General features: G+C 34.5%; 1 long non-coding RNA gene across 1 annotated transcript in view; it reads left to right on the forward strand.

Moving 5' to 3' along the window:
- Window positions 1-537: 537 nt before the first annotated feature.
- LOC127548567 (uncharacterized) overlaps window positions 538-26,573 on the forward strand; it is a 237,980-nt gene continuing 211,944 nt past the window's right edge. The window contains exon 1 of the long non-coding RNA XR_007950430.1: window positions 538-636. This is a non-coding gene — a long non-coding RNA (uncharacterized LOC127548567). The remainder of the gene's footprint in view (window positions 637-26,573) is intronic.

Here is a 26,573-nt window from a genome sequence, read left to right on the forward strand (position 1 = left end):
TTGTTACTTCCCAAGATAGCAAGCAATCTGATTTAGATAATACATGTACAATCATTTAAAACATATTTCTATATTAGTCATGTTGTGAAAGAAAAATCAGAACAAAAGGGAACCACAAAATAAAAAAAGCAAACAAAAAAAGATGAAAATAGTATGCTTCAATCCATATTGTCTCCATAGTTCTGTCTCTAGATGTGAAAGGCATTTTTCCATCCCAAGTCTATTGAAATTGTAAATCTAAAACAATTTTAATGTTGGGACAAATCTAACAAGATAAAGTTTAATAGAGAAAAATCTGAAATTGTTGTGCCACAGTTCCCTTTTAAATAATTATCCTATTAAGTTATTCTGCCTCAGGTTATAACCATTCCCTCTTTTTTTGTTTGTTTGTTTGTTTTGTTTTGTTTTAATTTTCTAATAACTTTTTATTGATAGAATGCATGCCAGGATAATTTTTTACAGCATTATCCCTTGCATTCACTTCTGTTCCGATTTTTCTCCTCCCTCCCTCCACCTCTTCCCTGAGATGGCAAGAATCCTTTACATGTTGAATGGGTTGCAGTATATCCTAGATACAATATATGTGTGCAGAACCGAACAGTTTTCTTGTTGCACAGGGAGAATTGAATTCAGAAGGTATAAATAACCCGGGAAGAAAAACAAAAATGCAAGCAGTTGATATTCATTTCCCAGTGTTCTTTCTCTGGGTGTAGCTGCTTCTGTCCATCTTTGATCAATTAAGGCTCTCTTTATCGAAGAGGTCCACTTCCATCAGAATACATCCTCAAACAGTATCGTTGTTGAGGTATATAATGATCTCCTGGTTCTGCTCATTTCACTCAGCATCAGTTCATGTAAGTCTTGCCAGTTCTCTCTGTATTCATTCTGCTTATAACCATTCCCTCTTAAGGTTAAGATAAAGGTCTGATATCTTAGACCTTAGACTATAATCATTCCCTCTTAATGTTTGATGGGATAAAGGTCTATCCATTTTAGATTAGAATATCAGGAGCTTCTCTGGTACCCCCCTCCATTATGTCATCTTAGGTGCCTCCCCCTATTATATCATTGTTCTTGTTACCCTATAAAAGAATCTTGTATTTAACAGTCCCTGCTGGATTCTTGGAGACAATAATCTCTCACCCTTTTAAATAAAATATTAAATTGTTCTCTAATTTCTATTGAGCCTCAGTTTCTCTAGTATTATAAGTCTTACAGTCAGAGGCAGCATGCAGTTCTTCTGTAATATCTTGGGGATTTAATGGGTTTCATACAATATGTGTCTTCAGGATCATTTATCAGACAAAAGCTAATATGATGTTACAATTCTTTTGAAGAGATAATATCTAGGATTACGGATATGGATCATCCTGTTAAATTTTAACCAGTTAGACCATTATCTATTCAATTTTGGGTACCTGGAACTTGATATTTATTGGTTGTTTGATTGGGTATCAAATTTTGGGACAGACACCGCTAAAGTAAAAAGCATGAAGAAAAGAGCAACAAAATAATAATGGTCCTGAAGAGCATGCCATAAGAGGAGTAGTTAAATGAACTGGACAATGTTTAGCCTAAATAAGAAAGAACTTAATATAGATATAGTAGCTTCCTTCAAAAATTTGAAAGACTGCCACACAAAAGAAAGCTTAGATTTGTCCTACTTGAAAATAGGTGAAAATTGTAAAGCTAAGCTTGAAGTCAGGGAAAACATCCTGATAATCCTTTAAGCCAAGACTATGTGACTTCTTGTCAAGTATGCTATCCAGAGATGGCAATGTGGTTAGAACACCAAATCTGGAATCAAAAAGACTCTTCCTGAGTTGAAATCAGATTTCAGACAATTATCTGTGATCCTAACCCTTTTTGCTCCAGTTTCCTCATCTTAAAAATGGAGAAGGAATTAATTGAAGAAGGAAATGGCAAACCACTCCAGTACTTTTGCCAAGAAAACCCCAAATGGGGTCATGAAGAGTGAGATCCCACTGAAATTGACTGAACATCAACAACATGCTGCCCAGGAGACTCTTGTTCCTGTATTTCTTGGACACAATCACCTCTGAGACCCATGTGGATTGTAATAATTCCTAAGACCCCTAAGATTTTTTCCAGCTCTAACAGTCTATGACTCTAAAATCTATTTGCTAAGCAGCAAAGATGAAGCAGTGCTGAGCATTCCACTCTAATAGTGTAGTGAGATGTGTTCTGGATTTCTTTTTCTTTTCTCTTTTTGGTTTTCTTTCTTTTTACTTACAAAACATATACATGGGTAATTTTTCAACATTGACTCCTGCAAAACTTTCTGATTCAAATTTTTCTTTATGTTGAATCCAATGTGTGTGTGTGTGTGTGTGTGTGTGTGTGTGTGTGTGTATTTATTTATTTATTTATTTATTTATTTATAGTTATCTTGCTGCACAAGAAAAATTGGATACAGAAAGAAAAAAAGAAAATGACAAGGAAAACAAAATACAAACAAACATCAACAAAAAGTATGAAAATGCTATGTTGTGTTCCATACTCTGTTCCCATGGTTCTTTCTCTGGGCATAGATGGCTGTCTTCATCACTGAACAATTGGAACTGGTTTGAATCATCATTGAAGAGAACCAGGTCCATCAGAATAGATCATCGTATAGTCTTGTTCTGGCCATGTATAATGATCTTCTGGTCCTGCTCATTTCACTTAGCATCAGTTCATGTAGTTCTCTCCAGGCTTCTTTGAAATCATCCTGTTGGTCGTTTCTTACAGAACAATAATAGTCTATAACATTCATATACCATAATTTATTCAGCCATTTTCCAATTGATGGTGTTCTGGATTTCTAATCAGAAAACATTGATTCCAATTCTGCCTCTGCTACCTATTGTATTATCTTGACAAAGTTACTTTTCTGTTCTATGGTGCAGTATCTTCATCTGAAAAATAAGTAGATCATTCTAGATATGCTCTAACTTACTTTCCATCCTGAGGAATAACTAGAGAGGGAAGACCATGCCATTATTATTCCAGGATGCTATATTAGGAGTGAGGTATTACTACTCCATGATAGTCCCCCTGTGGTAGGGCAGGATTATCATACCTTGTAGCCCAATGTCTTCTCCTCCTCTGGCTCCCTTTCTAAAGAATTCTTTTTCTTTTTATATTCCACAAATAGAGGTTTATATTTTATTAATATGTTTTGCTTTTACATTGAATATGTTTACAGATTATATCCACTGCCAAAGAAGTTAAAACAATTAAACAAAATAAACAAGACAGTGAAAGTACATCCATCTCTAGTCTCTGCTCATGTTTACTTTTTTAAATGATTGGAAACCTACTTTTTTTCTCTCCTGCTTTCCACCCTATTGAAAAAAATGAATTAATTAATAACAAATACACAGAGTTAAGCAAAATAAAATCCCTCAGTGGTTGTCTATTATAGATAAATAGCAAGATAACAAGACAGACAAATAGGGAAAAAAAGAAAGGAAGGAAGGAAGGAAGGAAGGAAGAAAGAAAGAAAGAAAGAAAGAAAGAAAGAAAGAAAGAAAGAAAGAAAGAAAGAAAGAAAGGAGGGAGGAAGGGAGGGAAAAGGGAAGAGAAAGAGGGAAGGAAAGAGAAAGGAATGGAGTGAAGGAGGAAGGAAGAGAGGAAGAAAGGGAGTGAGGAAGGAAGGAAGGAAGGAAGGAAGAAACAAAGAAACAAAGAAAAGAAAGGAGGGAGGAAGGAAGATAATATTAACATTACCTCATAGGATTATTATATCGAATGAAATGATTCCAGATATTTCATGTAAAGAGTTTTCCAGGGGCAGCTAGGTGGTGCAGTGGATAGAGCACCATCCCTGAAGTCAGGAGGATCTAAGTTCAAATCTGGTCTCAGACATTTAACACTTCCTGGCTGTGTGACTTGGGCAAGTCTTAACCCCAATTGCTTAGCAAACAAGAAACAAAAGAGTTTGCAGTTCTTAAAGCACTATATGAATTCCAACTAATTATAAGAGAAATAGAAAAGCTTCATTTTTAAGCTGGCATAAACATCAAAGTTAGTCCAAGTTAAGAATGGGCATGATATCATATCAAAAGATGAATTCATGGTGACGAATTTCCAAGGGAAAGTCATTTACCACATTTTCTATATTAAGGTGCTTTTTGACAAGATCATCTATAATAAAATTATTCCATAGTAAAATTTTGCTCCACATCTGAAGCCTTGCTTTGTCAGTAACATCTCTCTCTTCCACCTCAGTTCTTGATGACTTGATTAACTTTGTAATCTCAATCATTATGTTGCCTTATTTTGGCTTGTTAGCAGGTTCTCTAACTAAAGTGTTTTATTTATGTCTCAGAACTAAATCCATGTGTATGTCTTTATTTGAAGATATATGGAACCAACATTCTATGAAAGTGCTCAGAAAGGTCTGTTCTTGTCAAAAATTTGGTCAGTTTGGCCACAAAACTTAATAGTGTCACAAAAGAATGAGAGAATCTTTGCAAAAAAGGAGCAAAATATCAGTTCTGGTTTATTTCTTTTTAATGAGAATGTGTATAAGTCTTTAGAATTTTGCCCTGAGAAGGGAAAAAAGGAATAAATTTTGATCCAATTAGAGGCAGTTTGCATGGAGCTTAGAAAAGCCATAGTTTTTCAAAACCTAGGTATTTTCTTGCCCTCCCATGATTCTACCCTACAGTCTCCCTTTTTTTGGCCCACTGCTGTCGAGATCTAAGATTCAGGCTATGAAAGTCTTTTTTGGCCTGATCCAACAACCAGAACTGAGGAAATGTTCCAAGTTGTGGAAATTTACTGGAACCAAGAGACACCCAGAGCCAGTTATACCTAGTCTGTGCTGCAAAGAATCTCTGCAGAAAATGCAGAGGAAAAAGTAGAAAAAGGTGAGAACAAGTGCTTGGGTTAATCATCAGACTCAATCCCACTCCCCAGAGATCTCATCACCCTCCCAGAGATTCAAATTATCGAAATCAACCTTGTAACCAGTATGGTAGCTTTGTGAATTGCAAGGTGCCAGGTAGAACACTGAGGAACCCAGAGAGCAGGACAGGACATTGGGAAAAGATACCAAGTGTATGGGGTGGCTGTGTGGCATTCTATTAAGGTTTGAAGAAATTATACAACATTCAACTGGATCTAATTCTGTCCCCCCAAAAAGCACTGGGAGAAGAGACTTAAGCTGGTTAACTTTGAATTGATCAGAATGGAAGAAGCCTTGAAGACATAGTCCCCAAGGAAACCAAAGTCAGAGATGAGAAAGTAAATAATAAGGAAAATAAAGGGAAAAAACATTAGGAAAAAGAAAACTTAAAAACCTTGAACATAAGTAAATAAGTCAACAAGGAAAACAACAACAGAAGGAAATATGACCCCAAGATTTAGGAATCTAATTCAAACCTCTATGAATAAATATTGTGAAACTAAAGAAATGCTAGATGAACAGAGGATCCTGTGGGATGTGAGGAAAACAAAGAAACATAATACATTGTTTCTGAGGAGTTTAAAAGAGAAATGAGAATCATGAGAGCAGAATTTCTGACATGTACATCAAAAATAATGGGCAGAATAAGAAAGCTTGAATCTCAGATGGCAAGTTTCATTAAGGAAAAAAAGAAAATAAATTGAGAATAAAAATAGAAGAATTGAAGGAAAATCTAGAATAAAAGCAAAAAGCAATAATATTAAAAGAAAAATGTGTTCATTATCCAAGTAAAATATACTGATCTTGAAGACAGAGTATGTAACACTTAAGGATCATAGACATCCCAGAAGAACATGACAGGGGAAAAAAAAACCTGATCACTGTTAAGCAAAATAATAATAACATTATAAAAGAAATGCCTAGAACTTCTGAACTAGAAAGTAAAAGACCTTCAAGTTACAAAGGAAAAGAAATTAAAATAATACAAGACTATTCTGCATCCACCAGAATATGCAAGAGAGAATGGAATAATGCATGCTGAGAGGAAGGGGATATCTACTTGATTGGGAGGAAAAAAGGGGGAAGAATAAAATAATCAGATAAAAAAGAGAAATTTTGAAAAAAAAAAAAGAATAAGCAAAACCTGAAAGAGAAAGGGATAATGAACAAGAGAGGGGAGAATGGATGAGTGAGATTAGAGGGCAGAGATCAGTAAGGGAAAAAATAGAAATAGGGGAACTTTATAAAAGATTAATAATAAAAAGTAACTGAAGAAACACTGTTGCTGTGTTTACATTAGAAGAGAAAAGAAAAAAACAATTTGAAACAATATTAGAGACAAATGGAAAAAAATATAAACTGAATTTTTGTAACTTTTTTTGAGGCACATGTACTCATAACTCATCCTTTTCCCCTGTGGTTACTAGAAACCGTTGTTATTCAGTCATTTTAGTCGTGTCTGACTCTTCATGATCCCTTTGGGAGTTTTCTTGGCAAAGATACAGGAATGGTTTGCCATTTCTGTCTTCAGCTTATTTTACAGATGAGGAAGCTGAGGCAAGCAGGCATAAATGACACAGCTACTAAGTGTTTGAAGCCTTATTTAAATTCAGGTTCTCCTGACTAGAGGGCTAGTACTCTATCCAATGCACCACTTAGCTGCCTTGAATCTTCATAACTTTAAATATGAATGAATGAAATAATGCAATAAAATGAAAAAACTGACAAATTGTGTAAAAATACAAAATTATATAATCTCTTGATTACGAGAAATATATTTTTAAAAAAACATGCACAAAATTAAGCTGAGTAGATGAGAAAAAGATTATTTTTACTATGGATGAAATACATTTTTTTAAAAAAAGAACAGTTTTAATCATGCTATTTGATAAAGAGTGAAAAAAAATTTAAAAAAGAAAAAAAAAGAAAACGTGAACATTGAAAAAAATATGAAAAACAAGGAAATTGACTTATGGTAAAAGGAACCATAGACAACAAACTATTATCATCAATAAACTTATATGCTACAAATGCTTTAGCATCCAGATTCATAAAGGAAACATTAACTGAGTTACAAGAAGACAATGTCACAATAATGAGAGGAGACTTTGCATTCTCTTAATTTGGCATAAGTCTAACAGATAGGTAAGCAAAAGGGAAAGTATGGAATTGAACAAATTGCTGAAGAAATTAGAGATAAAAAACTTTTAGTGTTTTTTAAATGAGATAGACAGCAAAAGAATATACCTATTTCTCAAAACCATATAGAACTTTAACAAAAACTGACCATGTGTTAGGGCTCATAGATATTACAAACAAATAAATGTAAAAAAGCAGAAAGTATTAATATATTCTTTATAGAAGATAATACAATAAAAATAGTCATTGGTTCAAGGACCAGAAACAAAAAATACAGTCTCAATGGATACTTATGAAATCCTAAAAATAAGTGAGTCAAAGAGCAAATCATAGAAACAATAATCATGTGAAAAAAATGTCAAAATTTTTGGGATGCAGCCAAAGCTATCCTGAGAGGGAAAATCATGTCTTAAGAAATAGATATATATATATATGTATCCCCTTATGTATTGGTTGTTTCCAAACAAATTGGTCTAACTTGTTCCCTTACATGAAATTCTATCTCCTCTTAGAGAATGAAGGACAAACAAAAATCAATAGAAAACTTCTAGGAATAGAAGTAGGAGCTGTCCACTGCAGATCCGAAAGAACTCAGACATGCTGAACAACAGCAAATGTTTTACACTTCATTACTGTATATTTATTTTACATATATCTTTATTTATTCACCTCTAAAAATGTATCATCCCAGCAGAATGTGAACTTTAAGTGTGAGAACTAACTCACTTTTATGAGTCCTTCATTGATCAAACTTTCTATATTTTTATACGTTATTAAACAGTTTTGACACTTATAGCTTTATAGTAGAGTTTGAAATCCAATATAGCCAAACTCCCTTTGTTCCCATTTTTTTTTCATTGATTCCCTTTATATTACTGACCTTTTTTTTGTTTCTCCATGTGATTTTTATTAATTTTTTTAAGCTCTATAAAGTAGTCCTTTGGACATTTGGTTGGTATTTTTGTTTTTAATATGGTCAATTATGCTTGTTGCTTTCTTAATATTGAACCAGTTCTGCATTCCTGATATAAATTTAACCTGATTGTAATTTATGATCTTTATGATATATTGTTGTAGTCACCTTGCCAATAATTTATTTAAAATGTATGCATCAAAATTCATTAAGAAAATTGTTTTGTTTTGTTTTTTTCTCTCTTCTTTCTTCTTTTCCTTTTGGCATCTTTGTTAGTTCTAATATCTTTCCTCTATTGATTATTTCTTTTTTTTAATCTAGTACATAACTTATTGGTACAGTTTTATTTGCATATTGTGAATTCTTAAGGACTGGAATTGTCTTTTCAATGAGTAAGTTGACAAATATTTATTAAAAACTAGATGACAAACTCTGTGCTAAGTTCTAGGGACACAAAAAGAGTCAAAAAGAAATAATAAAACAAGTTTAAAAGATTGAAAAAATAGAAGAAAAGATCTAGTTTAGGACTCAAGGCTTTATTTATGTCATAGAAGGAATTTGGTAGGACTTCTTTACTTATTTTTTTAAAAAACAGTTTGTTGTAGTGGAATTAACTGTTCTTTAAATGCTTAGTAGAATTCACTTGTAAATCCATTTGATCCTTGGGATTTAATATCAAAAAGTACTGCTACAAATATCTTATTTGATTTGTAAAACCTTTTTTTTTTCCTTTTTTTTAAAACACTAACTCTTATAGGAATTTTTATTAGGCTTATGTCCAATCTACATTATTTGGGGGGACATGGGAGGATTTGCTTTTAGATTTTTAATTCAAGTCATTATTTTTTATGTTTGTGTCTTAAGCTTCTCTGTCACCAAAGTAGCTCTTTTCCATTCATAGTAGTTCTTTTTCATTTGTTCATTCTTTCAATCTACTTCTTGATTTTAGACTTTATATTAGTTCTGAGCTCTGCACAGATCTAAGAGGAAGAGAGCTTCTGACCTTTTACATTCTGCTACTTTCACTGTTCAGTCTGAGGTGCTTAAACGTTTTTAATGTTACCAGAATGGTGTAATCTGGAAAGAGGTCTATTGTTCACTGCCTTCCTGGTTTGAGTTCTGAAAGTTTCTGTCCCAGGTTTGGGTCTTTTCACTTATGTGTGGCTAAGTTTCAATAGACTATTACTAGACTTATTCACTGTTAACCCTCTTGAGAGATTCTGTATTGTATATTTATAGCAACTGAACTGCTTAATCTGGAACTATTCCTGATTATTCCACTGCAGGTTTATTCTCTGTGCTATGTGAGAAATGATTCATTTGAATTCTAATCAGCTTTAATCAGCTTGATATTTTACATAAATCATATAGGGATAATTAGATAAGACAGATGCTTATAGTAGGTCTTTATAGTAGGCCTCAAATTTTAATTCAACATTCACCACTTGTTTACTAGTTATGAAGCTCATCTATGCAATCACAAGAATGCTTACAAAGGTATCTCCATCCTGTTTTTCTCAGATACCATGTCCAAAAGCCAGTGTGGGTGGAATGCTTTAATTGACCATTTAGTCAGTGGAAATATCCTGTGCTTTATCCAACTCATGAACCCCCCTGCTCATAATACTAATTTTTTTTTTCTGATACATCATTTTTAGCCCTCAGAAAAGGTCTACAACTAATGGGATTTTGTAGTTTTGCTTTAGCCTCTATTGAGTGTTCAGGTATCAAATCCTATATAAACAGGGTCCTGGGGACTAGGGGAATCTCAGATTGTGAGAAAGATCTGGGATCCACTTCATTAAAGGAAGCATTGGACTCTTTAAATAAGAAGCTTTTGGTTTGAAATTCTGCCTTAGTGAGTTTTTTTGCAGATTGAGTATAGACCATACAGCTAAAGGCTAAAGACTAGTACTGCCTCATTGCTCTGTTTCTAAACTGAGAGACAAAAGAAATACATTTCCAGAGTTTCCTTCTTTTTTTCTTTTTTCTTTTTTTTCTTTTTTGCTGAGGCAATTGAGGTTAAGTGACTTGCCCAGGGTCACACAGCCAAGAAGTATTACGTATCTGAGACCAGATTTGAACGCAGGTCCTCCTAACTTCAGGACTGGTGCTCTATCCATTGTGCCACCTAGCTGCCCCCAGAACTTATTTCTTGCTCAGTACTTAGAAAGGGTGGAAAACAGCAAACCTTACCAGAGAAAGTTGCTATGATGACAAGGAAGATCAAAACACACACTCAGAAGATAATAAAATCAAAGCTCTTATATTCAAAGCCTCCAAAAAAATATAAATTGGTCTCAGGATATGGAAAAGCTCAAAAAGGATTTTGACAATCAAGTAAAAGAGATAGAGGAAAAACTGGGAAGAGAAATGAGGATGATGCAAGAAATCAAGGAAAAGGAATCAATAATTTGATCAATAGGAGACACACACATAAAAAAAAACTGAAGAAAATAACATTAAAAAAAAGATTAGATAAAATGGTAATAGAGGTACAAAAAGCCACTGAGAAAAAAAAATGTTTTAAAAAGTAGATTGACCAAATGGAAAGAAAGACACAAAAATTCACTGAAGAAAAATAGTCCCTAAAAAGTGAAATTGATCAAAGAAAAGGAGGTACAAAAGCTTGCTGAAGAAAATAATTCCTTAAAAGTTAGAATTGAGCAAACGGAAACTAATAACTTTATGAGAAATCAAGAAACAATAAAACAAAAGCAAAAGAATGAAAAAACTAGATGATAATGTGAAGTATCTAATTGGAAAAAAAACCAATCTGGACAATAACTCCAAGAGAGATAACTTAAAAGTTACTGAACTGTCTAAAATCCATGATCAAAAAAAAAAAAAAAAAAAGAGCCTAGACATCGTCTTTAGAGAAATTATCAAGGAACACTTCCCTGATATTCTAGAACCAGAAGGTAAAATAGAAATTTAAGGAATCCACTTATTGTCTTCTGAAAAAATCCCCAAATGAAAATGCCTAGGAATGGTACTGCCAAATTTCAGAGCTTCCTGGTCAAGGAGAAAATATTATAAGTGTTCAGGAAGAAATTCAAGTATAGTGGAGTCACAGTCAGGATAACACAAGATTTAGCAACTCCTTCATAAAAAAAAATTAGAGGGATTAGAATATGATATTCCTGAGAGCAATGAGTTAAGATTACAGCCAACAATCACCTATCCAACAAAATTGAATATAATCTTTGAGGAGGAAAATGAATATTCAATGAAATAGAAGACTTTCAAGCAGTACTAAAGAAAAGACCAGAGATGAATAGAAAATCTGACTTTCAAAAACAAGACTCAAGAGAAGTATAAAAAAGTAAACAGGAAAAGTAAATCAGAAGGAACTTAATAAAGTTAGACCGTTTATGTTCCAAATGGGAAAATGATACTTGTAACTCATAAGAATGTTTTCATTATAAGGGTAGCTAGAAGATTTTGACAGAATATAGACAGAAGACACAGGTATGAGTTCAATGTGAAGGGATAAGATCTTTAAAAATTGAATTAGTGGGTGAGAGAGACTTCCTCTGTCCTAGAAGAAAGAAGAAAAAAAGTAGAATGTGGTAAACTATATAACATAAAAGAGACAAGAAAAAGCTTTTATAATGGAGGGGAAAAAATAGGAAGGTAAAGTGTAGTGACCTTATTCTCATCAGAATTGGCTCAAAGAAGGAATAACATACACTCATTTGAATATAGAAATATATCTTAATGTGCAGGAAAGTAGGAGGAGAAAGGGATATGGGAAGGGGGAAGGTAATAGAAGAGAGGGAAATTGGGAAAGGGGTAGCCAGTATCTGTCATGACTGCATTAGCACCCTGGATACTTTAGAATCAGCCAAGCAAAAGTCCTTAACCTTTATTCTTTGTGGATGTGAGCAGAATGGCCACACAAATCCAGCCAGGAGTCATTCTGGCTTTCTTATTCCACCCTTTTATCCCTCCTCCTCATCTCTCCATACACCAACAGATCGAGCCTGCACAGAATGGTGGGGAAGGCCATTTTCCAAGCAAATGCTAATAGAGTATTGTCCAATTGGTAATTAGCCGTAAGTGCTTGCTTGTCCAAACCTCAATGCATCTGCTCAGTTTCAACTCATTACAAGTAGCAAAGTAGGGGGAGAAAGGAAAGAAAAAGGGTGAGGGGAATGGGTGGAGATTGGATTAGTAGAAGGGAGGGCAGTTTGGAAGAGGGAGTAGTCATAAGTTAAACACTTGAGGAGGCACAGGATGAAAAAGAAAATAAGATAATTGGGTGGGGGGAATAGGATTGAGGGGAATACTGTTAATAATAATAACAAAAAACCTTTTGAAACAAATTCTCTGATAAAGATCTCATTTCTCAAACATAGAAAACTGAGCCAAATTTATAAAAATAAGTCATTCCCCAATTGATAAATGATCAAAAGATATAAAGTTTTCAAATGAAGTAATCAAAACTATAACCATATTTTTAAAAATGCTTTAACTCACTATTGATTGGAGTAGTGCAAATTAAAACATTTCTGATTCACTATCTCATACCTATTATATTAGCTAATAAGACAGAAAAGGAAAATGACAAAGGTTGGAGGGGATCTGAGAAGAATGAGACATTAATGCTTTGCTGATGGAGTTATGAACTGATTCATTCTGTAGAGCAATTTGGAACTATACCCAAAGAACTATAAAACCACACACATTCTTTGACCTACCATACTACTACCAGGTCTGTATCCCAAAAGAGATAAAAAACAAAAAGGAAAAAACTACAAAAATATTTAAAGTAGGTAGTAAAGAACTGGAAATTGAGGGGATGCCGTTCAATTGGGGAATGGCCAAACAAATTATGGTATATGATAGAATACTGTAAGAAATGATGGGCAAGTTAGTCTCAGAAAATCTGGAAAGACTTCCATAAGCTAATGCAAAATAAAATAAACAATGTACAAAGTAATAGCAATACTGTAAGATGATCAGAGAGGAATTACTTAGCTATTCTCAGCAATACAATGATCCAACTCTGAAGGACTTATGATAAGGAATGCTATTCATCCCCAGAGAAAAAAGTAATGGTGTTTGAATACATATTGAAGGATACTTTTTAGTTCTGTCTTTCTCTTCCCCTCCCTTATCTCTTCCCCCCCCCCCCCCAAGCAATTGGGGTTATGTGACTTGCCTAGGTGACTCACATAACTAGGAAGTGTTAAGTGGCTGAGACCAGATTTGCATTCAATCCTCCTGATTTCAGGGCTGATGCTCTATCCACTGTGCCACCCTGCTGCCCCTGTCTTTCTTTTTCTTGAAGTTTTTTTGTCTATGTTTTCTTTTACAAAATGACTATCATGGAATTGTTTTATATGACTATACATCTATAACCTATATCAAATTGCTTGCCTTTACAATAAGGGATTGAAAGGAGAGAGGCTGAGAATTTGGAACTCAAAGTTTTAAAAACAAATGTTAAATACTATTTAGTATTTAATTTTTCCCAGTTACATTAAAAAAAAAAACTAGAAAAAAATCATTTCCTTTGATCCTCATTATTATCCTTACTTTATAAATGAAGAAACTGAGACAGACAGAAGTGAAGTAATTTCCCCACAATCATATAGGTACTGAGTGTCTGAGGCTGGATCTGAATTGAGATCTTCCTTTCTAGGTTCAGCACTTCATCCATTGAGTTACCTACCCTCCCTCATCGATCCCATTAGAACAAAATTTCCTAGTGCACCGAGATGCACTTTTTAAAAATTGTAGCCTGAACATATAAAACATAAAAATGCCATAGGTGACATTTGTTTATTGAATTGAATATATGGACAATGGACTGAGAATTAGAAAACCTAATTTGTAGTCCTGGTTCTGCCACTTATTAGTGTGACATTGAGTTTATCATTCTATTTTCCTCTGTGAGATTCAAGTTCCTCATCTCTAAAATAAAGATAACTAACACCTGCAATAACTATCTCAAGGGGTTGTTATGAGAAAAGTGTATTATAACCTTCTTACTATAATAAATATGAGCTGTTGTAATTTTGGATGGTGAGATCAAGTCTTAGTCTAAAACAGATATCCATGTTATTATTTTATACAAATATGTTGCTAGTGTTGTACAGTCATTTCAGTCTTTTCTGATTCTTTGTGATTCCATTTGGGGTTTTCTTGGCAAAAATACTGAAGTGATTTGCTGTTTCCTTCTCCAGTTCATTTTACAGAGGGAGAAACTCGGGCAAACAGGGTTAAGTGACTTGCTCAGAGGTACACAGCTAATAAGTATCTGAGGCCAAATTTGAATCCAGGTCTTCCTGACTCTAGGCCTAGTGCTCTATCTATTGCACCTCCTAGCTGCTGACTTCTCATTAATGTGGGCATATATTTTGAGTAATTTTTTCCACTCATAAGTGATGTATTTTTACTTATCCCTCCTATGACTGGTGCTATGGTCTTTGGGCAGAACCAGAAAGGAAAAAAGAAGGTTATGTTAATAATAACTCTCATTTACATAGTGTTTCAATTTTACAGAGTTTTTCTCTCTCAATAGCCTTGTGAGGTATGTAAAACAGTCACTCTTATCCACATTTTCAGTTAGAGAAACAAGACTCAAGAGTTTCATGAAATAATCTCCCACAAGTTACTCAGGCTAGTGGATCTGATTCAGATCTCACTTTCAGGTTTAGCAGTGTTTTTGCTAGGCCAAACTGTTATATTCTACGTATGCAACTAGTCCATCAATAGATTGAACTCAACTATTATCAGTATATTATTCTGAGGACAATGAACCACAGATCTGCAGCTTGAATGGACCCTACAAGTCATTTAGTATAATCTCATTTTTAAAGAAGAGAAGACAGGTCTAGAAAAAGTAAGTGATTTATCCAAGATCACCCAGGTGAGAAGGGACAGAACTAAAATTTTAATCCAGGTTAACTGGCTATAAATTCAACTTTCTACTGTACCAATGAGCCGAGCCAAAGAGTTAATCAGCCACAACTGAAGAATAGTCAGCTGATGAATACTAGTCTCTATATGATAACCTAATGAATGGCAAAAAGAAAGTTAGAGATTTAGAGCAGACTTGTGCCACAGTACAGTGTCGTTTAATCATGGTAACCCACTGTTTGGGCAGCTAGGTTGTACAGTGGATAGAGTGCCAGACGTGGAGTCACCTGGACTCACATTTACTAGCTATATAATCTTGGGCAAGTCACTTATGCCTGTTTGCCTCAGTTGCTTCATCTGTAAAATAAACCAGAGAAGGAAATAGCAAATCTCTCTTAGTATCTTTGCCAAGAAAATTACAAATGGGATCATAGTAGAAAAATAACAGCAATCCACTGAGAGGAAGATACTGATGTTGATTCATGAGATTATGAAGTATCTCTAATTTGTACCATTAAAGCTGATATATAGAAGTTTCAAAACATAATTATATCATGAAAATAATTTACCTAGAAATATCTCTTGCCTTTTAATTGCCTTTCTTTGGTTATATATTACCATACAGAATGGAATATCAACAGAACACACTTCTTTATCTTGAACTGAGTTATGTATCTTCTTGAGCAATTTTCTAACATTTATATCTTCAATAAAACAACAATTTAACTCATCTTCAAAGTCTTTGCTCAGTAATTAAAAAGGATAATTTGCTTAGCCCTTGTTTTTGATGAGAGGGCAGCCTAATCCTTGAAGAGAAAAACAAATATTGAAGAAAAGCAAGGGTTGGTGATTTGCCACAAGGCATTCTACCAGGAATTAGAAAGTAGTGCTTTATCTTTCATAGGCTATTTCTAAATAGGGAACAACGTTTCTTATCTGCCATTCTATCTCACTCTCAGAAGAGTAAACCAGAAAGACCTGAGATAATAGATTTCAAGCTGGAAATAATCTTAAAGGTATAGCACCTTATAGCACCTGAGGCCATCTTTACACCCATCTTGCACATGGATTCCCCAGAAAAGCCACACAAATTTCTAGGTTCTTGGTGGATCTGCATCTATTCAAAACTAGCCAGTCAATCAACAAGCAATTCTCAAACACTTTTTATGGACTAGGTCCTGTGCTTAATTCAGGAAATTTAAAAAAGAAAAATGCTCCCTGTCCTCAAACATTACCCATTAAATGGGGTCTTGAACATGAAAATAACTACATATATAAATATATATACACACCTTCCCTTAGTGCCTGGGGTCTCCTCACCCTATAATACCTATTTTTCTGATTTTGAGACCTTTTCAATCTGGAACCATGCTGGCCACCTTTTCCCAGTGATATGTTCTTCCCAGCATTTCTATTTTAGGGATTGGTGCATTCTGTTCAAACTTCAATCCACTTTTGTATATGCCGTCAGTGTTCCAGATTTCAATTCCCTACTCTCATAGGAATTACCTTTCCTCTCTTTATCCTTCTCACCTCCCATACTTTCCAGCTCCTTTACACATTGTCTTCCTTGTTCAATAGAACATAAGTTTCTTGAGGGCAGGGCTACTATTTTTTGCTTATATTTGTCACACCAGGACTTAACATTGTGTCTAGCACAAAGAATAAGCTTAGTGAATGCTAATAGCTTTGCCCTGCACTAGTAGTTGATGGGATTAAGACCTTCTGCCTCTCCAAGAAGGGAAGACAAGTGAATTTTGAAGGAAACCAGGGATTCTAGGAGATGGGAGTAGGAGAGGAGGGGGTGTTCCAGGTTTATGTGATAGCCAATGCAAAGACATGGAGATGGGGAATTGGAGTATGCTGTGTAAGGAATGATATCTTCCACTAACTTGTTTCTTCTTACTGGTTAACCAGAGGATATGAGTTAATTCAAAGGGAGGGCATGAAGTAGTATAGGGTTTGGGTTTGTTTGGTTTTTTTTTAAGTAGCAACAAGATATTTTTTACCATAAATGAAATACACTCTCCTACAAATAAGCACAAGCTCTGTGGGAAGACTGGACACACATCACAAATAAGCACTACAAATACAGAACATATATATTCAATGTTTATTTACCAAGAAGCAGCTCCTGTCACCACTACTGTTGCTCTTGAAATCATTTCTAGTTATGTATTCTCTGCAAGATATTGTTTGGATGATTTCCTAGTTGTGGCTTGATGTCTCCATTGGATGTAGATTAGTAGAAATTCTCTCTCAGTTTCTGGAAGTAGCTCTCATCCAAGGTACTACCTTTTTTCCTCATAAGAAAGAGATAGCCTTCTACTATCTCTCTTTTAGCTGAAAGAATAGAGATTTATGTTTTATCTCTTTTAGGAAAAAAAAAAAAAAGCAGAGCTTTTACATACCCAATCATCAGACTATGAAAAAACAACAACAAAAAACCTCTCAGATGTCTTTTCTCCAAAAGGAGAGAGATCTATGAACTACCAGAGTTTTAGTCTCCAAGGGTCATACTCTGGGAATAATACATCTGCCAACAAGCTAAGTAAAGCCAGCAGGGATGTAAGCCAATCTTTGAACTTCTTGCTCTCCAGGATCAATGTCTCTTTCTTAAACCCCAAACTGATTTAGGCTTATAAAATGCTTATAGTTCTTGTCTTATTACTGTTGCCAACATGCATTCCCCTCAAGTGATTTTTAAAAACCACAAAAAAGTGTCTGAATCTGGGACCCTGTGGCTTTTTTCAGTTTCACCACTTTTCCCAATCCAAGATACTTTGGGTCTCTCATGCAAGTATAGATGGAGAAAGGGGAAATAAGGGGGGAAAAGGCATAGCTACAGTGAAGCCTCACACTCCATCTCAATCATTTGTTCCAAATTCTTGCCTTTATGATATATGTATGGCCAGAAATGAGTCTCCTAGATGCAGTACTACCCTACAGAAACCATCTGATACAAATCTTTCATGTGAGGAAATTGGCAAATCCCCATTGAATGGATAGCAAATATCAGAGACAAGGTCCAAATTCAGGTCTTTAGAATCTATATCCAACACTCTCTTCTGTCCCTTATAAATCACAAATTAAGAGGTTATGATTTTATTTTTCTCCAAAGCAATCATTACGGGAAATCACTGATATATTGCAAAGAGCCCCAGACTAAGATGGTTTGGGTTCAAGTTCTTGCTTCCACAATAATTAGTTCTGGAATGATGGCCAAGACATTTTTTTTTTCTTTCTGAGCCGTGATTTCTTCATATGTGAAATGGAAATTATATAATCTATTTCAGAAGATTGATCTTAAAGACTTCACAAGGCTGTCATGAGAAACCTGCTTTGTTAACTTTAAAGCACTATAGAAATTCCTGAGCCTTCCACTATTTACTTACAGTTTTTACAGCCTTTCTCCTGTCCTCTTTTAACTATTCTTCTTTATTTGATCAACATTCCAAGTTAACTAGACTAATAGTTATTCCTTGAAGTTGACTTGTTTTCTCCTCCTCCACGCAGGATCCTTTTAGGATTCTTCTCTTCTGTTCTCAAGGAGATGTTATCTTCTCCCTGAAGCGTTCCACAAGCTTGAAGTTATCTTTCCCTTCTAAAACTTTCCTGTAGCATTTTGTCTGGATATCTTCTTTGCCAACAACTAAAATTACTATCTTGTATTATATTTTCTCTTCTTGCATATCTCCACAATGGAATGTGAAGCTCTTGAAGGCAAATAAATGAATTTTTTTTTTCTCGTGTCTCATTGTCTACCATAGTGCTCTGTACAAATGTTTGTCAAAATGCTGACCTGATTTGTCCCTAGTAAAGCATGATCCAGAGTTGGAAAATTAAGATGGTGAGGGTACTGGAAATCATGCTCTAATGGGGATATGGTGAAGAGAAGACTTAGGGAAGATATGATAACTGTTTTTAAATATTTGAAAGGTATTCATGTGTAAGAGGAAACCTAGATTTATTGTGCTTGGCAGCAGAGAAGGTTAGAACTTGAAGATCAAAGCAGTCCAAGATATAGAAAAACTTTATAACAATTAAAATTAGAGGAAGTGTCCCAGAATGCCATGGGGGTGGATGATCATTTGTCAGGGATATAGTAGAGGGGATTTTTTGGTCAAGTACGGATTGTACTGAATAGCCTTCCAAGTCAATGATTCCAGGAATAATTCAATTTTTTTGAATATAGAAAGGGTTTACATGAAGTTTTGCAGCCTTGTCCAGTGAGAAGAGAGGAAATACTCAATGTGGAGTTAAACCATGGCAGCTGACTTCAGCATCACTAGGTCATAATTGACTTTGGTTTTATCCATGTCGAATATTTATAGATAACATCCAGCCCAGTTAGAAATAATCAAGGCAATTAAAACTTCTTAAAGCATTCTGTGGTGTGGATGGAATTTCAGGCTAACGAGAATTAATATTTCAATTGGGGCTTTGCTGAAATCCACATTGTTCATTCAGCCAACTGATATCAGGGGAAACATTAATCTGATTGTCTTGACTCCTTAACTTAAACTCTTAAGTCAATAGCTCATAGGATCAAACATACTCTGCATTAGAGGAATAGGCAGGCTGCTTTCTACTGTGAGGGGGGGGAGGAGGGGGAGGAGTTCAATCTCTGGTTGTATGTGAATAAGAAGTCAGTATTTTTGGCATAGTGCTGGGGAAAACCACTTGTTAATATGTAGAACTCACAAAGGTCAACTCATCCACTTAGGACTGAGAGAACAAAAGACTTTTCCATTGGGTCAGCAAAATAATTTCATAAATAATGAAGCAGATAGACTGATGTAGTAAAAAATCACTTGATTCTAGAATCAGAGGGTCTGAGACTAGCCAACTGTGTGACTTTAGTCAGCATCCTTCTTTTTGCATCTCAGTTTCCTCAGTTCCTTTAACTGAGTGAACTAAATCAAATGTTTTTCATAAGATCCCATCTGCTTTAGAGATGATAAACCTTATGGAGTAGATAGTATTGTCATTATTAGGATAAACCTCAAACCTTGGGCACTACTAGGATTTTAAGAAGTTTTCAATAGGAACTAGATCAATAAGGCCATATATAAGAAATACAGATTTAATTGTATGCAAACAGTCCATCTGCAGAGAAGGTTAATCTCCTATCTAGATAGGTTGTGTTCTCTGATCAGCAGAAACTTTACTTTGTAAAAATAGTTGGACTTTAAGATCACAGTAAGGAGAATAGTATCAGACTGAATGTTTATATCTAATGGTAGCTATCTTTAGAATGAAGATGGAGAAGGGAGAGGAAGAAGGAAAGAAAAAAGAAATTTATATGATAAATAATACATATTTAAAAGAAATAGCAAATACATTGTACACAATAACAGAAAGAATGTGCAGTGATCATTTATGAAAGGCTTGGTTCTTCTCAGTAGTTCAGTGATCCAAAGCAATGCCAATAGACTTGGGACAGAAAATGCCATCTGCATCTAGAAAAAGAACTAAGAAGACTGAGTGTAAATCAACATGTGCTATGTTCACGTCTTTTTTTTTTTTTTTTCAGTTTTTTTTATCTCTCCCATGGTTTTCCCTTTTGCTCTGATTTTTTCTCTCCCAACATGATTCATAAAGCAATGTGTATTAAAAATAAATAAATTTATTTAAAAAAAGAAATAGCAAATTGTACATAATAGACTTACAGTTTCATATGCAACCATTTTAAAAAAGAAATTTATAGAGATGCTTCTTTAATTCCATAAATTAAAAATATTATTTTTTTTAAATGTCAGGAGTGAGGGGCAGCTAGATGGTGCAGTGTTTGATAGAGCACTAGCCATGAATTCAGGAGAACTTGAGTTCAAATCCAGGCTCAGACACTTAAATACTTCCTTGCTATGTGATCCTGGCAAGTTACTTTATCCCATTTGTCTCAAAAATAATAATAATAAAATAAATTTTAAAAATAAAGTAAAATGTCAGGAGTGACACAGAATGAAATCAATAACAAAATTCAAACAATTTAATTTTCCCAATTTTCCCTGGATATTTCTGGGTAAGTCCCTTGAATTCTATCAGCCTTAGTTTCTTCCTAAATAAAATAAGAGTAACAATAACCCCTATATCACAGAGTTGTTGTTAGGATCAACTAAGATATTATATAAAAAGTGCCTTTAAGTTTTACTTAAAGTGTTACATAAATGTTAGTTATTATCAGTAAGGCATCAATCTCAAAGTCAGTATAGTCCAGGTTCAAAGTCTAACCTAGGTTCAAGAAGCTGATAATTAATGCAAACTACCTATGTGAGGTTGGGATTCATTTTGATTTCTTCTTGATTCAAGCAACTCTCTAACAATTTGGAAAAAGTAAGTAGAGTTTTCACACCAGGATCTCTCCCTAACAGGTGAAAAAAAAAAAGTATATACATTTTATTATTTTAAAGAGATGTCTCATAGATGGCAAGGTTTTTTCAAATATTCCTATTTGTGGATGATTTAATCTAGGCTTATACCAGGTGGTAGAAGTTGGAAGGTAGAAATAACAGAATAGTAACATTGGATATGAGGGGTGAAAGAGCGTTAAGTTAATACCAAAATTGTGATGCCATAGATATATATAGAGACCTCTATTTCAATATTTCAAAAACCTCTAGTTTTATCTTCTAATTGCATTGATTAATTAACCAATTGATGGTAATCATTCCCCCTTCATCTTTGTAAATGGTTTTGCATATGGCACAAAGCTGGGAGCAATAGTTAAGGCACTGGGTCCAAAAAGATCTTAACAGGCTGGAGTATTAAGTTGAATGAAATAAAATGAAATATAATAAGGATAAATTAAGATTTTACACTTAGGAGCCAAAAATTCACTTCACAAGTACAAAATGGGGAGGTCTGAGTTATACAAGAGTTCTGAAAATATCTGCACATTTTAGTAGAGTTCAAGCTCAATATGTATCAATGGTATGTTTATTTTTTTCCCAGACCTATGAGCTCATCCTTGTGGAGAGCTTTCACTGAGGAAACTTCCCCTACAAATGCAAATCAGTAAGCATTTTGAATTTTAGTCTTAGAGAGAAAAGATAATGTGATCTTCGACTACATAGCTTCTAATTGCTGCAATTTAGGAAGAAAATGGATAAACTAGATATTTTACAGAAGCAATAAGGTTAATGAATGGCCTTAATCCTTGACACAGAAGTAGTACTTAAAGAGATTGTGGGTATTTAGCCTAAAGAAGAGACAATTCCAGAGGTACCATGATAGCTTTTGTTAAATATTCTGTAATGACAAAGAAAGATTAGATTTATTCTGTTTGGTCCTAGAGGACAGAACTAGGAGCAAGAGATGGGGGGAGAGGATGGTGTAGAGATAAATGCAAGTTCATTCCAGGAAATCCTAACAATCAGCCATCTGTAAGTGGGATGGGTTGGCTCAGCATGTGATAGATTCCACTTCATTAAAGCTGTTCAAAGTCTAGATGACTTTGAACTTTTCAGGTAAAGTGTAGTAGAGATTCTTTTTAATTTATTATTGGATAATAATAATGGTTTCTAATTCTAAAAATGTTGTGATTCATGTTTCTGTGATCAGAAAATACATCATCCTGTGACCAATGTGGTGGTAAACTAGGCAGTCCTTTCAGACATCAAAGAACATTGATGATTGCCAGTGTAGTGGGCCCTGCCAGATCTTGTCCATGATTGGCCTAAATTTCAAGAATTTAAGGCCATAATTCCAATAGAATTGTGATGGAGAGAGCCATCTGCATCCAGAGAGATGACTATGGGAACTGAATCTCAATCACAACATAATATTCTCATCTTTTTGTTGTTGCTTGCTTGCTTGTTTTTTTCTTTCTCATTTTTTTCCCTTGTAATCTAATTTTTCTTGTGCAGCATGATAAAATATATTTAGAAGAATTATATGTTTAGCCTATATTGGATTACTTGCTGTCTGGGAGGGAGGAGAAGAAGGGAGAAAAATTTGGAGCACACGGTTTTGTAAAGATTAATATTGAAAGCTATTTTCGCATGTATTTTGAAAAATAAAGACCTATTATTAAATAAAAAAATCTAAGGCCATTTCCATGCTGTGCTGACAAGAAAACAAGAACTATATACACATATGCAAATAAAGATTTCAGTAGTAATTCATAGATGGTATTCTGGTCACCTTAAAAAAATATTGAAAAGAAATTTATTTCATTTGAGCAATTATGGCATTAATAAGAGAAAACATAAGAACAGAAATTTGATTTATACATAGAAAACACTACTCTGAATGTTATCAAAAGACATACATGTCTTTGTTGATTATTTTCTTGGCATGAGAATTAATTTATCTGTTTCCATTTAAGCACCTTAGAACTCCATCACTTAGACTTGCAGCCTGATGGTGAGAAATAGATTGTTTCTTCTGATTTGTTAATTTGCTATTGTGCTTTTTCATCTTTCGAAATCAGAAGTCCTTAAATTTCATAGACAAAGTGATTTCAATTGAAGTTAATGTTTTTAACCACTCTTTTGAACTAGTTTTCCTCAATTGTGAATGGACAGGATTAGATCAGATGAGAAGTTCTCACTATGATTTGTCTGGAACTTGCAATTGCACTTTCATATGCAAGTCTCTCAACTCCTCTGTAGCCCCAGATCTTCACACCAAATAATTTGGAATCAAAGCCAAAAAAGTTTGAGAACTACTGGACTAGATCATCCCTAAGGTCCCTTCCATTTCTAAATCCTGTGATTCTATAAGGCTCTCCCATTTCAGTGAATTGTAATAACAGTAGCTAACATTGATATAGAGCTTACTATGAATTTTTAAGAGTGAAGCAAGTGAAACAAAACTAATACTCTGTGATTTCTGTTCTTTAGTAAAATAGACAAGGCTGAAACAGTAAAAAGAGCAATGGCAGTTTCCTCATCTGTATGAGGTTCAATTTATTGTTTCTATGATACTACCTACCCATCTTAGCCTATGCTGTCCCCTTTTCTTTTTGCCTTCAATGTTTTCAAATATAAAGGGTTTTTCCAATGAGTCCCATCTTTTCATTAAATAGCCAAAGTTAAGTATTGAGTATTTAACCTCTCAATGAATAGTCTGAATGAATTTCTTTAAGTATTGATTGATTTTATTGCTTTGTTGCCCAAGGTACTCTCGAAACTCTTCTGTAGCACTACAATTCAAGAGCATTTGATTCTGTGATGCTCAACTTTTTGCATAGTCAAATTCTCACAGCCGAAAACCATAACTTTGATTCTTTGGACTTTTGTTGACAAAGTGATATCTCTGTTTTTTTGTATACTATACAGATTTGCCATACCTTTCCATCAAAGGAACAAGTGTTTTGTGGTGCTCTTTTTTTTATTTGTTTGTTTTGTGGCTCTCACAGCTATCTACAGTAATCTTTGACCCTAAGAATACAAAACCTGAAACTACTTTCATTTCTTCTCCCTCTATTTGCCAAGAAGTGATGAAGCTACTTGCCAAGATTTTTTTTTTGTCATACTTCAAACTAGTTTCTCTCCTCTTTCACTTTCCTCAAAAGATTTCTTAATTCCTCTTTAGTTTTTGCCATTAGAATGGTATCCTTTGCATATTTGAGATTGTTGATATTTCTCCCAGCTATCTTTCTTCCAACTTTTGTTTCATCCTGTTAGGCATTTTGCATGTTGTACTCTGCAAATAAATTAAATAAATTATAGCTTGTCATATTCCTTTTCCAGTCTTAAACCAACCACTTGTTCCTTGTTCAGTTCTGTCATTTCTTGGTCTGCATACAGTTTCCTTAGAAGACAAATAAGAGGATCTGGTCCTCCTACCACTTTTTGAGAACCTGTCATATTTTGTTGTGATCCACATAGTCAAAGGTTTTAGTGCAGTCAGTGAAGCAGTAGATATATTTCCCGGAACATCTTTGTATAATCCAATGAATGTTGACAATTTGGTCTCTGGTTCCTCTGCCTCTTCAAAAACCAACCTGCTATTTTGATAATTCTTGGTTCACATATCACTCAAGTCAAGCTTACAAAATGATAAGCATAATTGCGGGCATGTGAAATTGTTGTGCCTGAAGTTCCCTTTTGATGTCCTGACCTAATTTCCCCATTGTCCTATTTATTCTGCCTCAGGTTATAATCTTTCCCTCAATGTTTGATGAGATGAAGGTCTACCTCAGTTGCTCTGTCCCAAAACCCAGACTATAATCATTTCCTCTTAAATGGTTGATGAGATGAAGGTTTTATATCCTTTAGGTTATGGACATTCCTTCTTAATGTTTGACAGGATAAAGGTTTATCCATTTTAGATGTCATTAGAATATCAGTAACCTCCCTCCATTGTGTCATCCTAGGGGTCTCCCCCCAATTACGTTACTCCCATCCAGGTACCTCCCCGGTTATGTCATTGTTCTTGTTATCCTATAAAAAGCTTGTTCTCTGATATTTAAGTGCTGGACTCTTTGAGACTCTTGTGCAACCCTGGACCAAACATGGATCCATTGGTCCCAGTATCTCTTTCCATTGAATAAGCTGTTGAATTGATCTCTACTCTCTGTCTTGCTCAGTTTCTCCACCATTACAAAATGAATGCAATTGTTCAGTAACTTAAATGTGTCTTGGTATTGCCCCCCCCTTTTTTTTTTGGCTTGGCACAAAAACAAATCTTTTCCAAACCAGTAGACAATTTTGTATTTTCCTAATTTGCTGGTATATTAAGTGCAGCACTTTAACAACATCATATTTTAGGATTTTAAATAACTCGGCTAGATTTCCATCACATCCACTAACCTTAATGTTAGCAATCCTTGCAAAGCACCACTTTACTTCATTCTCCTGGAAGTTTGGTTCTAGAACAGTAAGTATACTATCATCTTTATTAATGATATAAGATCTTGTAGAATTCTTTTGTATAATTTTTACCACTTTTTAATCTCTTCTGCCTCTGTTAAATCTGTACCATTTTGTCTTTTATTATGCTCATTTATGCATGAAACTTTCCAATGATATCTCTAATAGTCTTGGCAAGATCAGGAAGGCTCACCTTCAGGCTCCACTTTGGTTAATGGTGACCCCATATCTACTTTAAGAGACCCAGAAATAAGTGCTACAAATGAACAGAGTTGTAATGAAGAGCTCTTTGAGGTTCATGATAATCTTTTCTTGATTCCCAGTCCTGCTCTTGTTGAAAAGCTGTCACCAGAGCCCTGCCCCAGATGCTGTGCCTGTTTTTGCTTTCCTTGCTTTCCCTCTTTTCACTTTCCTTGCCTTCCCTGGTTTCGTAGAGCTTGGAAATACCTGGTGATGATTTTCAATGCCAGCAAGAAAGCCTAGGCAGCCAATGTGTATTCGGATTCTAGAGCCTGCCAGTGACTTGCAGTGATGCTATCTTTTTCTTTCTTATTCTATTTTTTTTTCTATTTTTTTGCATTGTTTATTTACGAAAACCTTTAGATAAGGTTTTATCTCTCCTTGATATTCTGGAACTTTGCTTTCAGTTGAGCATATCTTTTTTTTTCCTCCTTTTGTCTTTCTTTTTCCTTAGTTATTTGTAAAGTCACATCTAACAGCTATTTTGATTTCCTGCTCTTCTTTTTCTGTGGAATGTTTTTTATTGTTGTTGGTGCCTCCTGTGCCATAATATAAACCTCTGTCCATACCTCTTCAGGCCCTCTGTTTGCCAGATTTAATCCCTTAAATCTAGTCACTACCTCCACTTCATATTCATAAGGGATGCTATTTAGGCCATATCTATATGATCTGATGG

Source organism: Antechinus flavipes, chromosome 2 (genome assembly GCF_016432865.1).
Source record: "Antechinus flavipes isolate AdamAnt ecotype Samford, QLD, Australia chromosome 2, AdamAnt_v2, whole genome shotgun sequence".
In the NCBI taxonomy this organism is placed as follows: Eukaryota; Metazoa; Chordata; class Mammalia; order Dasyuromorphia; family Dasyuridae; genus Antechinus; species Antechinus flavipes.